We start from the raw sequence: 16,629 nt of genomic DNA on the forward strand, positions 1-16,629 counted from the left end.
CTTCCCTCTGCTCCAAATTATCACTCTAAATATGGGTACTGAAAATGTGTTGATTGAGACAGAATGGTAGAGTAGATAGAGAGTCGGACCTACAGTCTAGAAGGCCTGACATCAAGTCCATGTCATTTACTAGCTCTGTGTCCATGGGAAAGTCCCCTGACTTCTATGAACCACAATTTACTCAATGGCAAAATGGGTGAAATTAATACTCAGATGTCATGCCTTACATGGTTTTTATAAGGCTAAAATGAAGTCAAAAGTTTATAGTTCTAGGGATGGAAGGCTGCTTTGAAGACATTTGTCCAAACCTCTCATCTCACAGATGAGGAAACTGAAGACCAGAAAGGTTAAATGACTTATCTAAGGTCACACAGATAGTAATTGGAGATGCCTGAATTTGAAAACTGGTTGGTTATCAGACTCCATGTAGAGTCCTCATTTCATTACACTGTTTAGAAAGTTTTTCACAAATTTTAAAGCAGTATTTAAAGCTATTATTGAATATATGCTCTATTATTTCTCTCTTTGTATTAATGATGCAATCCACATATTAGGTAGTTTGAATATGTTTCTACATCTACATGTAATTAAAACTGTGTATCCTCTAGTTCCCCAGAAAAATCTATTATCATTTTTACTTAAAAATGTTTTGATAAGTATTGTATTTCTACATGAATTGACTCTGGGGAATTACACAGTGATTTTTACTGGCCCCAAACTACACTTAGAAACAATAGAGTACATTTTTTCTAAACAGCCATATTCTTCATGTGACACTATATCACTGTGAGTCAGAAAATAGTATGGACTGTGAAGAAGTCAAATTTAGACCCTCCCAAAGTGTAATGAAAAGGTATATGGCAGGCAGGAGCAATCTGGGAAAAAAACTAGAATAAGGGATTATGTAGGATTTCATTAGATAAATAGAAGTTAGGAGGTAAAAGATTATATAGTGAAAACAAAGGGTGGTTGGTGGACAGTCAATATGTTTTCTGGATAACCACAAAACATCAAGAAAAGAGAAGGATGGAGATGGCAGATTGATGAGAGGATCTGGATAAAAGTCATATGGGATAGGTACCTCTGTCAATGATATCACAAATCCATTAGGACAAAGAGGGTTTTACACATCAATACTGATTGTGTTGGTTTGATTTTTGCTTTGGATTTCATATGGAGTGACAAGCTCTTTGAGAGACAGAACCAAATCTCTAATTTAACATACCCATATCTTTTGGAGTCATTGTACTACAGTAGAAAGGCCACCGAACTTGGATTTTGTCATTTATTAGCAAGGTAATGACCAACAATCCTCTTTCCTTCTTAGAGTCTCAGTTTCTTCAACTGTAAAATGGAAGGCTGTTTTGAGAATCAAATTAAATAAAGTATGGAAGTATTTTATATACTACACAATATCAGAGAAATGAGGAGGTTGTCATAGTCTCTGTGATTTCACTAGCATAAGGAACTCCAAAATGAGAAATATTTCTCTACAATTCAGGATATCACTTTAATTTGAAAGTCTCATCTTAGAGAGCTTATAAGAGCACCAATCAGTTAAAGGAAGTAGTATATTTCAAAGACAGGAATTAAACACACTTCACTGTGCCAAGCCCTACTCTAATGACTCATTGTGATGGGGAGGGGAACCTGGGTTTGGCTAGACCCAATGACCACATTTTATATGTAATTATAACCTCAAATAGTACAAATTCAAACAATTTGATAACTTTACATAATTCATTATTAACACTAATGAGGACTTAGCTGTATTTACTATAGGTTTGATTAACTTTAAAATAGGCAGCAATTATACTGACACAACCATAAAGTACTGAAGTATGAAAATATAATTACTATTAATCTTGGATCTGACTCTTCATACCTGTGTGACCTTGGGAGAGTCACTGCTACTCTGAGACTCACTTGTCTTGTCTATAAAAATTAGAGAGTTCCACAAGATGATTTTTAAGGTCCTGTTGAGGTCTAAATTCTATGGTCTATGTTCTAAGGTTCATTTCAGCCCTGACATTCAATTTTCCAAGGGCTCTTCATAAGATCATAGATCTCAAGTATGAATCAATTTTATTTTTGAAAACCAACAAGCATTTACTAAATAATTATTTAGTGTAAATCCCTCTGTAAAGCTGGGGATACATGTATAAAAATGAAATAGTTTTTGTCCTCTAGAAGTTTGCATTCTTTGAGGAGAATAAACATGCCCTCCGGTGAGTTTATAAAAAAAACACATAAAATCTCTAGATTATAGCTAAATCTAGACCAGGGTTTTTTAACATGGCATGAAATTCTTATTTTATTTATTTATTTTTATAGCTACATTTCAACATCTTCCTCTATTTTATTATTATATGCATTTTTAAAAATATTCCAATAAAGGGTTAATAAGCTTCACCAGACTGTCAAGTGCAGTGCATGACATATAAACATCCACCATTCTCTAGACATATTCACAACTCACAAGATAATCTTTTCTAAGTCACAAAATCTCATCACTCATGTCCTCAGTTTCCTCCTTATAAAATAGAGCTATTGAAATAAATTTATGTATAGAAACTGTGAAGGTCAATCCTATTGGGGGGGAAAAAAAAACACGTGTTACATAAATATTATTATAAGCAAGCAGCCAACCATTCACCTCGCTCACACACATACACACATTACTTTCAATCACTGGTCTTTTTATTTCCAACAATTAATTAAGTGGGCCTTGGAGACTGTGTGACTTTCTAACCTTTCCAACAAAATGCTGAGAGAGAGGAAATCTTTGTGCCCTTGAATAAATGAACCATAATCATTCAGATTTTATTTTTTCTTTAATGTGTCTTTCTCCTGTTAGCCAAATGTTGCCTTTGCTTCACTCTTACAGTGACCTCCTACCCTCCACAAATTTTGACATAGACTAAATTGAGATGCACCAAAAATAACTACGTCTCAATAGCCATCCTCCATGTCCGCTATTCATCACATGGAAAGATGATACTATTGACCACAGGCTCTGTACTTTGAATGATTTATTTTTTCGAAGTGGGGAATGATTTGAAGTGAGTCATTCACACTTTTGCCAGGTCTGCTTTGTGACCTTAGACTTACATCTCTGAGAGGACTGGCTGGGTATGGGAATTCCACATATGGTCTTGTGGCAGAACATAAATTACCAGCCCATCTGGGAAGAGTCTGAGTTGGACCTCATTTAGTCCATCACTAATCCAGTGAGCCCTAAAAAACTCAGCAAACAGTTCAACGGGGGAAAGTTGATTTTGTTCCAAGATATCTTTGAATATATTTTCTTGAGAGGAAAAACGACGTAGGCATATTTCCCTACACATCCAAGTATATAGAGTTATTAATTAGCACTTTAAATTTATATTTCAATGTAAGTTTCACCCTTGAATCTCTTATTTTTAAAGTGCCTTCTTCCTAGTTCTCTAAATTTTTATCTAAATCTTTACAGCATCATCTCACCTCCTTCCTACTCAACCACCCTTGTCCCCTCACTTGGATGTGATTTTTTTAAATTTTAGGTGGCTATTTATCATGTAAATCCTTAAATGTGGGCAGTAAAACAATGTCAATAAAAATTTTTATTTGCATTTTCCATAAGTGACAGATCTAGAAATAGGGACGGAAATGACAGCAGCATGGGAAACTGCAAGGATGGGATCTCCCACAGTAAGTTATAACCCAACTATGACTTTGTAGATACATCCTAGAGAGATGCCTCGAGCCCCTAGTCATTGGCCTTCCACACATCAATACCAAAGTGAGAATTAGAATTTCTAGTTGGGGGGGGGGGTAGGTAGCACAGCGAGTAAGAGCACCTGCTCCAGTGTTGAGAAGACCTGGAGATCGAATCCTGGGCTCAGACACTTAGCACCCACCCAGAAACACCTGGCCATGTAACCTTGAGCAAGTTACTTAACCCCAATTGCTTAGGGGTGGCCAAGTGGCTCAGCGAGTAAGAGCACCGGCTCCAGTGTCAGGATGATCTGGATCAAATCTGGGCTCAGATACTCAGCACCACACCCAGAAATAACTGGCAGTGTAACCTTGAGCAAGTTACTTAACGCCGATTGCTTTAAAAAAAAAAAAAGAATTTCTAGTTCCAAACTTAGTACCCCATCTACAATGCCATGATGCATCTATACCAATACTAATACTAGGCCTAATTCTGAGACCAATCAATTCAAAAGAATTCTTTCTTTTTTTTGCCAGCCATATTTTTGAAGTTTAATGTCTCTGCTGACAGCACAGTTTTCACAGCATACAGTAATTGTTTTATAGGTCTTTCAATTCTGAAATATGTTTTGATGATTATCTCCATTGTTGTCATAAGCCCACAAGGGACATGCTATAGCCATTCCCACTTTGCAATATGAAAAAAATATATATTGAGCCTTAAATAGTTGACTTGCCCAGAATCACACAGCTTATATATGTTTGTGTTAGGATTCAAATCCAGGTCTTCCTTACTCCAATTACTCAATTCTTTCTGATACGATGAGCTGCCTCTCCTCATTCCCATCTTGAAACAGCTCACAGGAATCTGTTAGATATTACACTTTTCATCTCATCCAGCCACAATAATCAGCATATCAGTCATCTTGACATTGAAACAATGACCCATCACACTTTGTAGTTTTTAATCCTGTTATCAAAATTAGGGAGTTTATATCATCAAACTGTTTTATTCCTTCTGCTCCATATACCAACCCCCCCCCTTTTTTTTTCTCTTTTGTACACCCATTTTCTGCATTTCTGAAACACAGGTCTTTAAAGAACGATGACATTTTAAAGAATTATTTTTCAATGGGTAAGAAATTTTTAAAAATTTAAAAGAAGAGGAAACAAGCCTAATGTAGAGAATAATAGACTTCCCTAATCTATTTTCCTAATCCATGGTGTGAAATGCCACTGGGAGGGAGAAACCTACTTGGGCATGCAGTCTCCTGAAAGGAGCTGAGCTGTCTTTAGCCTTATCTGATGTTCTTTTCTTTGCTCTTATCTCAGCTAAAAATGGGGATGGAGCTGATTTTTTGGCACCTCAAGCTTTGGCCCCCAAAACCACAGGGACCAAATTTCATTGGCGATCTGTGTAGCAAAAAGAGTTTGATGTATTTTTTTAACCTGCCAGGGAGCAGGATGATATGACCAGGGCAATGACCCAATAATTTTCTTTGGCTCTTTTGGTCAGAGTTTATTTGAAATGGATAAAGATGTAATGCTAAAAAAATCCCCAAACTGTGATATCCCTTGATATATGGCTGCATAGATAAAAATACCATTTCTTTCTCCTGGGGACTTAGCCTATTACTATTTTACCATGGCTTTAAATTGAATTACTTGCTTGTTGGCAGTGTCAAAAAGCCTTTAGACTCCATCCCTGTATTACCTCCCATGCTTATCCTATATTGGTTAACGAATGGGTTCTTACCATTGAGAGAGAGAGAGAGAGAGAGAGAGAGAGAGAGAGAGAGAGAGAGAGAGAGATTGTGTGTGTGTGTGTGTGTGTGTGTGTGTGTGTGATATGGATCCTTCTGGTAGCCTGGCAGAGGTAATGGGATCTTTCTCAGAACAGCATTTAGAAAAGCTTAAAATTAAATGCATATTAAGGGAACAAATTATGTTTGCATACATTTATCAAAATATTTTAAAAATAAAACAATTTCACAGATCCCAGATTAAGAACCTCTACATTAGACAAAATTCATGTGCAATATTAGTGTTATATCAGGAAATCACATCAGTCTAATTGAAGAAGAAAAATCAATCTAGAATACAATTCTGAGAGAATATACCCTGAACTGAGAATGACTTAATTAGATTATAATCAAGTTATTTCTCTCTTGTATTGTTCTCTAATTGTTTTCTGTGTTAAATCTTCCTAAAAAGAGTCTGAGTTTTTGGAGGACAGGGTATTTGATAAATGTCTTTTGTTTTTCCCATAGAACCAGGTAGGATACTTTTGTAGTAATTTAATAAGTATTTAAAGATTTAATTTGAATTGAATTAAATCCATCAGGGTTTGACAGGGAAAAAAAGAAAAAAAAACACTCAGAAATAACATTTAGACTATCAATGGAGAATACTATCTGCAAAAAAACCCAGTAATGACATGGCAGGTATTTGAAACAAACTCTAGCTAGAAGAAGCTGATGATGATATTGGAGATTTGCCAGAAAAACTTCATCCCAAGGAAGAGTAAGCAACAAATCCACCTATATGGGACAAGAGTTCAGTCAGAAATGGAGCGGGAGAGAAGAGAGGCATTTGACTATTTCAAAGTGGATATGCCCCCAAATGACCTTACACATTTTCTCCCCAAGTCCAATTCTCTTCCAAACTTCCTTATTTCTGTTGAAGGCAATGTAATTCATCCAATCTCCCACATTTATAATCTTGATGCCATCCTTAATTCCTGCTATTTCACATATCCAATCAGGTGCCAATGTTTCCACCTCTCTCTCTAATATTTCTTACATCTAATCCCTTCTCTCTTTTCGAAAAGCTACAGACTTAGCTCAGGTCCTCATGACCTCTCTCTGAGAGTAAAGGCCTCTTAATTGTTCTCCCGGTTCATGTCTTGCTTCGTCCCAATCTCTTTATACAGCTGCCAAAAGTGTTTTCTATTAAGTACATGTCTGACCATGTCCTCAAAACAGCTCAGTGAAGTAGATGCTGTTACCATCCTCATTTCAAAATGAAGAAACTAAGACAGAGGTTAAGTGATTTGATCAGAGACAATCACTAGATAAGTATATGATGTAAAATTTGAACTCATCTTCCTAACTAACTCAAGTTACAAAATCTATCCGATGGGCCACTTCACTACCTGTTTCACAGCATTACTTTTAAAAGCAATTGCAATCTGATCAGAATTTTTATTTTCCAGACTCATTATATATTGCCCTTCCTTCTTGTAGAATATAAGTCCACTCTCAGTCCTTGACAGAATGTTCCATCTCTATGCCTTAAATCTGGCTGTCTCTCATGCCTGAAATGAATGCATTATCCCCTACAAAATTACTCCCTTCAAGATGCATGAAATCATTACTGATGGTCTACAAGCTCTACTTATCCCTAAATATTTTGTACTTAATTAACTTGAGTTCACTTTGATTTATTCTGTATTTCTTCTTTATATATTTGTTTGTGAATTTGCTGTTTCCCGAATAGAACATAAGCTCTTTGAGACTAAGGATTATTTTTTAATGTTTTAATTTGTATCCCCAACACCCAACACACTCTCTGGGATATAGTAGATGTTCACTAAATGCTTGTTGAATAATTGACTGAGAAATAGAAAAAAAAATCATTGCTGTGCCACATGCATTACAATATCTGTCCATTTCTCCATTCTAAAGATGCCCAAAGAGAAGGGTTTTTTTTTAACTATTTCTTTTCTTTTTTTTTTATCAAATGCTTTATTAACTTCTAGCTTACATCATGCATTTCCTCAAGATTTTGAGTTATAAATTTTCTCCCCGTTTTTCCCCTACCCACCACCGCAAAATAACGATCCCACTGGATATCCCCTCCTCATATCTGTTCTCTCCCATATCTTCTCCCATACCCCCTCCAAATTTCCAGTAGGGCACGGTGGATCTCTATGCTCCAGTGGCTGTATATCTTATTTCCCATTTACATGTAAAATACTACTGATAATAGTGTATACACACACACACATATTTTAACATTTGATTTTAAAACTTTGAATTCCAGATTCATCCCCTTCCTCCCTTGTCATTCACCCATACTGGGAAGATAAGCAATTCAATATATGTTGTACATGTGTGGCTTGCAAAACATTTCCATAGGAGATATATTGTAAAAGACTGACTATATTTCCCTCCCTCCTGTCCCACCTCCCACTTGTTCTATTCTCTACTTTTATCCTGTCCCTTTCCAAAAGTGGGTGATTCCAACTTCCCTCTCCCCCAGGCTACTCTCCCTTCCATCATACCCCTTTCATCCCCTTCCCCCTACTCTCCTGTAGGGTGAGATACCCTATTTAGTGTGTATGTCATTCCCTTTCTAAGCCAAATTCAATGAGAATAAGGTTGACCCATTCCCTTTTGACTTCCTGTTCTTCCCCTCCATTATAACCATTTTCCCTTACCTCTTCTACATGAGATAGTTTGCCCCAAACTGTCTCTCCCCATCTGCTCTCATTATATTTCTCTCTCACCTTTTAATTTCATCTCTTAAGTATCATCCCTTCCCATTAAACTGGTCCTGTGCACTCTATCTATGTATGCCTGTACACATATATACACACACTTACATATGTATTCATATGCCCATATACCCTCCTATATAGACATAAGTATGTATGTGTGTATTTCTATTCCCTTCAATTATTGTCCTATTGAGAAAAGTTTCATAAGTTTCAATTATCGTTTTTCCATGTAGGAATGTAAATAGTTCAACTTTGATAAATTCCTTATGATTTCTTTTCCCTGTTTACTTTCTCATGCTTCTCTTGCTTCTTGTATCTCAATGTCAAATTTTCTATTCAACTCTGGTTTTTTTCATCAAGAATGCTTGAAAGTCCTCTATTCAACTGAATGACCATATTTTAACCCGAAACATGATACTCAGTTTTGCTGGGTATGTGATTCTTGGTTTTAATCCCAGCTCCTTTGACCTCCAGAATATCATGTTCTAAGCCCTTCCATCCCTCAATGTAGAAGTTGCCAGGTTCTGTGTTATCCTGATTGTGTTTCCGCAATATTCAATTTGTTTCTTTCTGGCTGCTTGTAACATTTTCTACTTGATCTGGGAATTCTGGAAACTGGGTATTATATTTCTAGGAGGTTTGTTTGGGGGATTTTTTTCAGGAGGCGATCGGTGGACTCTTTCAATCTCTATTTTGCCCTCTGGTTCTAAAACATCAGGGCAACTTTCCTTGAAAATTTCTTGAAGGATGATCTCTAGGTTCTTTTTTTGATAATGGCTTTCAGGTACTCCAATAATTTTAAAATTATCTCTCCTGGATCTATTTTTCAGGTCAGTGGTTTTCCCAATGAGATATTTCACATTGCCTTCTATTTTTTCATTTGCTTGGATCTGTTTAATAGTATCTTGATTTCTCATAAAGTGACTAGCTTCCATTTGCTCCAATCTAATTCTGAAGGAATGTTTCTCTTCAGAGAGCTTTAGAGATTCTTTTTTCATCTGGCAAATTCAGCTTTTTAAGGCATTCTTCTCCTCATTGCCTTTTTGAGCCTCTTTTGCCATTTGAGTTAGTCTATTTTTTAAGGTGTTATTTTCTTCAGTCAGATTGTTGACTCTCATTTCATAATTTTCTTGTACCATTCTCATTTCTCTTCCCAATTTTTCCTCCACTTCTCTTATTTGGTTTTCAAAATCCTTTTTAAGCTCCTCTATACCTGTAACCAGCTCGTATTTTCCTTTGAAGCTTTTGGAGTTCTGACTTCACTGTCTTCCTCCTGTTCCATGCTTTGGTCCTTTTTGTCCCCAAAATAGGAATGTAAATTTGGGTTGTTCTGTTGACTTTGCTTCCCTTGTTTTCTCATATTGCCACTTTAATTATTTGACTTTTGGGGTTTGCCACAGTAGCCCAGGGGACATTTGCACCAAATGCTGGGGTTTTCTCAGCTGCCAAAGATGTTAGTTGGGAGCTCTTGCTAAAGCCTCCACATGCTCTGGCAAGATGGTCACGCACCCCAGGACCTCCACCCTAGACCACAATCCAGATCCAAGCAATTTAAAGCAAGAGAAATCATGCCTCAGACTGGTCGCTTTGTCCCCCTACACTCTGCAGGCCAGGAACTGAAGCTGCCATGTGGTGGCCCCTGCACAGTCTTGGTGCCTCAGCAGCTTCTCCCTGCAGGGGATAAAGGCTGGACCACACTCCCAAACTACTGGGTCCCAAAGTCCCCACTGCTCTGATCTCTCACTTTGTCATTTGGATGTATGGGTTGATAATTCTGGAAACTGCCACAACTGCTGGTGATCTGAAGTCCCTCCAGCCAGTTGCTGGTCAGGCACGCCCTGGGGCTAAAACCTCCAGTGAGGGGCTGGGGTTAGCTCCCAGAGTGCTTCCCTGGCAGCTCCCTGCTGGGCTATCCTCAGTGGGAGGTTAGCTTCTCTGTGTCATTTTGTGGGTTCTGTAGCTCCAAAGTTTGTTCAGAGTTACCTTTTACATGAATTGGAGGAGGTGGGAGTTGGAGCCCTGAGCTATTACTGTTTCTACTCTATCATCTTAATTCTTCCCCCCCCCCCAAAGAGATGTTAAGGCAAAGTTTTTTTTTTGTTATTTTAAACACAGGCTCTAAAGATTCCTAAGGATTGCAGTGTGTTTATGAATTTATACAGAAGTAAAATCCATATTTATTTTCAGTCACCTATAACTGAAATTTAGCATTTCCTTCTATTATAATTTTTAAAAATATTCAGAGAAGGAGTTCATAGGCTTCAGAAGACTTTGGAAGGGGTCCATTACACACATACATATACAGACTCATATAAAATCTGAGTTTCATGATTTGTCTTGAGTCACAGATGTAGTAAGTGGAAAAGCTAGGACTTGAACCTAGGTCCTCTGACTCTGCAACAGATATGCCAAAGCTTTAAAAGATCTTGGCAAAGGATTTATCTCTTTCCCCAATGGCCTATGAGAGAGAACAGGTGGATTTGAACTAGAAATGACATAGACATGGGTTTTTATGTAATCTTATGACATACTCTGAAAACAAATTACTTTTTCCAACACTTAGCTATGGTCTACTCTTGAAAAGCAATATTGCACTTGAGGCCATGGCTCAGATGTTTTAAAGGCCAAGCATTAGAGGCACCTTGGATTCTCTGTTTGACATCCACTTTATGGTCACCATAGTGAAATAAGGTCTATGGCTACTTACAAAGCACTGAATCAGAAAGCTACAAATTGACAGACTTGGTCCTTGGCTTCCATCCATGTTCTCATAGCCTAAGGCAATGTTTCAGAGACATCAAAAAATTTTTAAATGAAAATTTTTAAAAAAGGAGTTTGTAATAACTTAAAAAACCCTGCAAAATTATTCCTAACACTTCTTTCTTGTGCCAGTGTCACAGCGGAGAAGAAGTTCATAGATATCTTCAGTTGCCTAAAGGAGTCTCTGTTGATGCCATGAACTTAATCTTCAATTTTAATTAAAATTCATTCTTGGCAGTTGAATTTCTCTTAAACCTTCCCTATTTCCTTTGAGGCTCTATACTAGTAGGCCCACACTCATTTGCCCCATAGGATGCCCTATAGATTCAAAGGCACTGGAGAGATGAAATGTGGTTGCTTTTCACAGAGGAACACTCTAAGTGCATCAGTGGGGGAGATGAGCTTTAACCTTAATGAGACACGAAGCAAAAACGGAACACCTGATGATGAAGATGATGAAGTTGTATGGTTGACAGAGGGCTGGATAGGATTAACATCCTATCTCTGCTTCTTGCTATCTATTTGACCTGTGGTAAAGTACCTTGATTCTCCTTCATCCAGTGAGAGGGGCACCATACAAGGCTCACTTCATGTTCTATATCCTTAATTTTAAATTGGCAGCTGAAATAAAGGAACAAACACAGCAACTATTTTGTGTAAAGTGATAAGAATCCCTTGCCACCTCTCAAACTTATCTTGTTTTATTGTGCATTGAACTAAATGTATATACCTAGACACAATCCTAAATATCAATGCAATATTTTGCACGCAACCTAGGTGATAAGAATTTCCTTTGAAAGAATCCTATCAACAAGTGAAAGAAACCCACAACACTATACAGTAGCTTTCTTGGTGTGATCAGCAAATGATTGTGTCCAATAGTGAAATATTCTACTTCATAGAAGATTACCATATTTGCTATATTTTTTTCTAGCTCTATAAAGGCATAATTATTAGTAGTCTGAATGATATGGCACTGAATAAGTAAATCAAATTAGGCAGATTGTCATTTTGCTTATAATGACCTGGCCTACCAATGAGCAATTAATATTTCTCCAACTATTTAGGTCTATCTTTATTTGTGTGAAGAGCATTTTGTAATTATTATCATACAGTTTCTGTGTGTGTATTGGCAGGTAGATTCGCAATTATATTATACAGTCTTAAGTTATTTTAAATGGAATTTCTCTTTCTACCTCTTCCTTTTGGATTTTGTTGATAATATATCAACCAATGGTTTAAGAAAAATGCTGATGATTTGTATGGGTTTAATTAGATGGTGCAGTGAATAGAGTAACAGGCTTGGAGTGGGGACAACCCAAGTTCACATCAACCTCAGATACTTAGAAGTTGTATGAACCTGGGAATGCATTTAACCTTGTTTGCCCCAATTTTCTCATTTGCAAAATGAGCAGGAGAAGGAAATGGCAAACCATTCCAGTATCTTTGCCAAGAAAATCCCAGATAGGGTCATGAAGAGTCAGACATGACCGAAATGACTGAACAACAACAAATGAGAGAAAATTAGAACAGTGAGGATGAAAAAAGGGAAAGAAAGCCATTCAAAATATCTCAACATTCTAAAAGAGAAATAATTACCTTCCAGCTGTCACAATGCTCCTTTTATCCTTATAGCCCTCATCTTAACAATCTCATTTCACTCAAACACTGTCCTACTGTCCATTGAATAATTTGCTGCTGTGGAAACATATCTCCAAATTTACAGTGGGAACTAATGGAAAATTGGATTTGCTTTACAGACATGTGTTCTGTAATGAACCTTGCACACATGCACTTAGACTCTGTTGAGTGAAACATACTTATGGCTCAAGCAAAACCAGCTCATGATCCCCTGGATCCCCTGGACAACTTTGCAGAAAATAATTATCTCAAAGTCCCTTGTTACTGTTAGTTGATTTTAATTTTGCCTTTGCTTTTTCCTTTTTATTGCCTACATAATACTTATTGTTTCTGATGACTATTTTCTTCCAAATGAAATCACTGAAGGTATGATACTATTTACAAGGAAATACTCTATAAACATGGGAAACAATTCACTGAACTTCCCCATCAACTTTTTGTGTTAATAATCTATTGTTTTATTGATTTCTTTTTTACTTATTCTTCATTGATATTTGGTCCAATTCAGTTCTAAGGGGCATTCAAAAGAAATAAGTGTACCCATTATTCCCAAACATGAATTTCATTTTTTATTGGACTCTTACAATCTCTTTTGATTGGATAAATACCATCACTATTATGTAGAACATTTTAGAAGATAATGGTATACTGAACAGAGCTCTTAGCTCAGTGGTAGGAAGCTCTGGATTTGCCTTCCATTACAGATTCTGTGATGATGCAAATTTTCTTTGCTTAGCCTCTCTTGACTTCAGTTTCCTTCACCATGCAAAGACAATAGGAATATATGCATCCCAACGTACCATGGAATAGTGGATAGTTTCCAGGTTTAGAGTCAAGAATTCCTGGGTTTAGATGCCTCTGGCATAAACTTACTGTGATATCCTGGCAAAGGTTGAGAGAAGGGAATGGGTATTTCTTTATAAAGTACCTACTATTTGCCAGGCACTGAGCTAAACACTTTATAAATATCATCTCACTTGATTCTAACAAAAACCTGTGAAGTAGGTGGTATTATTATTGCATTTTACCGAAGAGGAACCTTAAACAGAAAGAAATTAAGTGACTCATCCAGAATCACAAAGGTATTAAGTATCTTAAGCTGGATTTGAGCTCGTGGTCATGTCATTTACCATACCAAGACCCCGGCAACTAAGACAGTAAATTGACGAGCACATGCTGATCTTTATTGAAAGAGTTCCTTCATTGGACCTTTTCTATACCAAGGAAGTTACAGGTACATAAATACCTGCATAAATTATCTCATAAAGAGTTATAATTTATATAATAGATTTTCTAAACTTTGCTGTGTTATTCCTTTGTTATTATTTGTCTAGATTCATGATTTCACCAGAATAGCAAAGTCCAATAGATGGGGCTTCCTTTACAGTAAAGATCAGCAAATGCCCAGGCAGCTATCTTTCATGATATCAAATCCTGTATTAAGCTAACAAATTTTTATTGAGCATCTGCACTTAAGAAGGTGAATAGTATAACTGATAACATGTTTGACTTGTTATTAAGATTTGGGTTCAAATTCCACTTCTGAAGGCAGCTCAATGACCACCAGCAGGCCATTGAACCTCTATGTATCTCAGTTTCCTCCTTTGTGAAATCAGGAAACTAATGTCTGTTTTTCTTAATTCTTGGTCACCTAGGGGGCACTGTAGTGAATAGGGTTCAGGAACTGGAGTATGGAAGACTCGAGTTCAAGTCCAGCCCCCAATATTTACTAGCTGTATGACCGAGGGTAAATTGCTTTAACCCTGTCTGCCTCAGTTTCCTCATTTATGAAATGAGTTGGAGAAGGAAACAGCAACCCACTCCAGTATCTTTGCCAAGAAAAGTCCAAATAGGGTTACAGAGGCAGACATGGTTGAAATGACTGAACAATATCAACCAACTTAATTCTTATGTTTAAGAAGAGTGCCCTGAGGCCACTGGAGAAGAGAAGGAAATTCTAAGTGTGAACTATCTGTAATACATTATAAACAGAGAGGAACAAAGAATGAAAGTAAAGGATGTCATCCAAGAAATGCACATTCAGAAAAGAAGATGGAGCCATGACGTAGGAGGGAGGGTAGTCGATGGTATCCATTCTACTTGGTATCTCTGTGATGCCAAGACAAATTAAGGAAGGACATCAACATGTTTGTTGAAATTATTCTGGTGAATTTATGTCAAGATATGGATAAGAAATTTGAAACTTAAAGTTTAAAAAAAAAGAATGCTAAAAATTGTTTTTTACGTGGAACTGGGAAATATAAGATATACAGGTAATGGAGTATAGAAATCTATCGTGTTCTACAAGAAAGTGAGGCAGAGGGAGACAGGAGAGGGGAGTGATAGAAGGGAGGAGAAACTGGAGGAAAGGGTAATTGGAAGCCATGCTAGCTTGGTGGGGGGGGAAGAGAAGGGGAGAAAATTTAGAACTCAAAATCTTGTAGAAATGAAAGTGGAAAACTAAAAATAAATACATTAGTAAAATATATACATATATATATATATGTATTAAATACGGACGATTCCTACAAGATGAACTGATATCAAAGTGCCCATATGGTTGGGCTGTGCTTTCTATCACTGGAGCGACATTGATATCTATCTCACTGAACCATTTGAATACCTACCCTCATTGAGTTGTTATGACACCTAAATGGAATATGGCATGAAAACGTTCTTTGAAAACTTTAAAGTGTTCAATAAATTCTAGTTCTTCGTGATATGCAGAACCAGAGAAATAATAATGGATCATGTTTATAAAGTAATGTGAGGTTTGTAAAGTATCTTTCTCATAACAAACCTATGAAGTAGATAACATAAATATTACCCACAAATTCCTGATGAAGATACTGAGGCTCACATTAGTTAAAGGACTCTCAGGACAGGTGTGAGCAGAGATTTCTAGGGGTGCTTGATAGGAGTGAGAGTGTTAAAGCCACCTAATACAACCACTTCATTTTGCAGATGAGAAGAGCTCCCTGAGGACCAGAGAGAGTTTAAGTAATCTGATTCAAGTTCACATGCCAAGTAGATTTGCACTCAGATCTTCTGACACTTTCTCCAATTGCCATTTAGGAAGATATAAGCATTTTTCAGTTCTCACAACCAGTGTTATAAATCTAACAAGTATTTGAAGATGTATTCTCTAGTCGCAATGTTCCATTCCCTGTGCCACTTAGCTGTCTCTGCTCTTGGCATCATGGGATCATTGAATTAGAGATGAAAGAGACCTTAGGGGTGATTGAGTCCAATCTCTTCATTTTACAAATAAGGAAAATGAGATTCAAAAGGGTTAAATGACCTTTCATTGTCAAGTAGTCTGAGGTTGTATTTCTGCCAAGTTCTTTATTAATCCCACTCCACTGTCTTCTCCAGTGTTGCCTCTCTAAAGCGGCACCCATTCAAAGAGAATGTATGCCCCCAAATACATTAGCACCTTGAAACATTGTCCTCCCATGACATTTGCAATACAAACACATTTATAATTTTTTTTTCAAATTTTAGTAACTCAGGGAAATATCAAGCAAGAGAAGTCCTGTGATTTTAGGTATGTTGCCATCTCAAACTGTTATCTCTTCCTCTTGAAAGACCAATTTTAAAAGCCTTTAGAATTGTGAACCTCAGTTGAAATAGTCACACCCTATTACATTCCACACAATGAAAGCACTACCATTCTATAGCTTTTCCTAGAGAGGTAGGCTATACCAGAAAAGAATGAATTCATAAGAGAAATTCCCAGCTCTCATCTATAGATCTCTATTGATTTTTCTTAACAGGCATCAGATTTATATTGTACCTTCTAAAATATATTGCCTATGGACTGGAACATAGTGGAAAGATGCGATTTCAGTGCCTTGATTGGGTTTTCTCCATGATGCTGCTTGCCAGCCTTCTGACAGGCAATGGATACGCCATGCCAAAGACTGAGCAGGGAGTAGGCTAAACTCTTTCAAGACACAGAGCATAGAACTAATGAACTCTTCTCCCCCCCCCAATGGCAATAACAGCCTCAACCTTCCTCTTGTTGTTGT

Source organism: Petaurus breviceps, unplaced genomic scaffold (assembly GCF_028583685.1).
Source record: "Petaurus breviceps papuanus isolate PSGF00001 unplaced genomic scaffold, PetGlider_PUasm1.0 188, whole genome shotgun sequence".
In the NCBI taxonomy this organism is placed as follows: domain Eukaryota; kingdom Metazoa; phylum Chordata; class Mammalia; order Diprotodontia; family Petauridae; genus Petaurus; species Petaurus breviceps.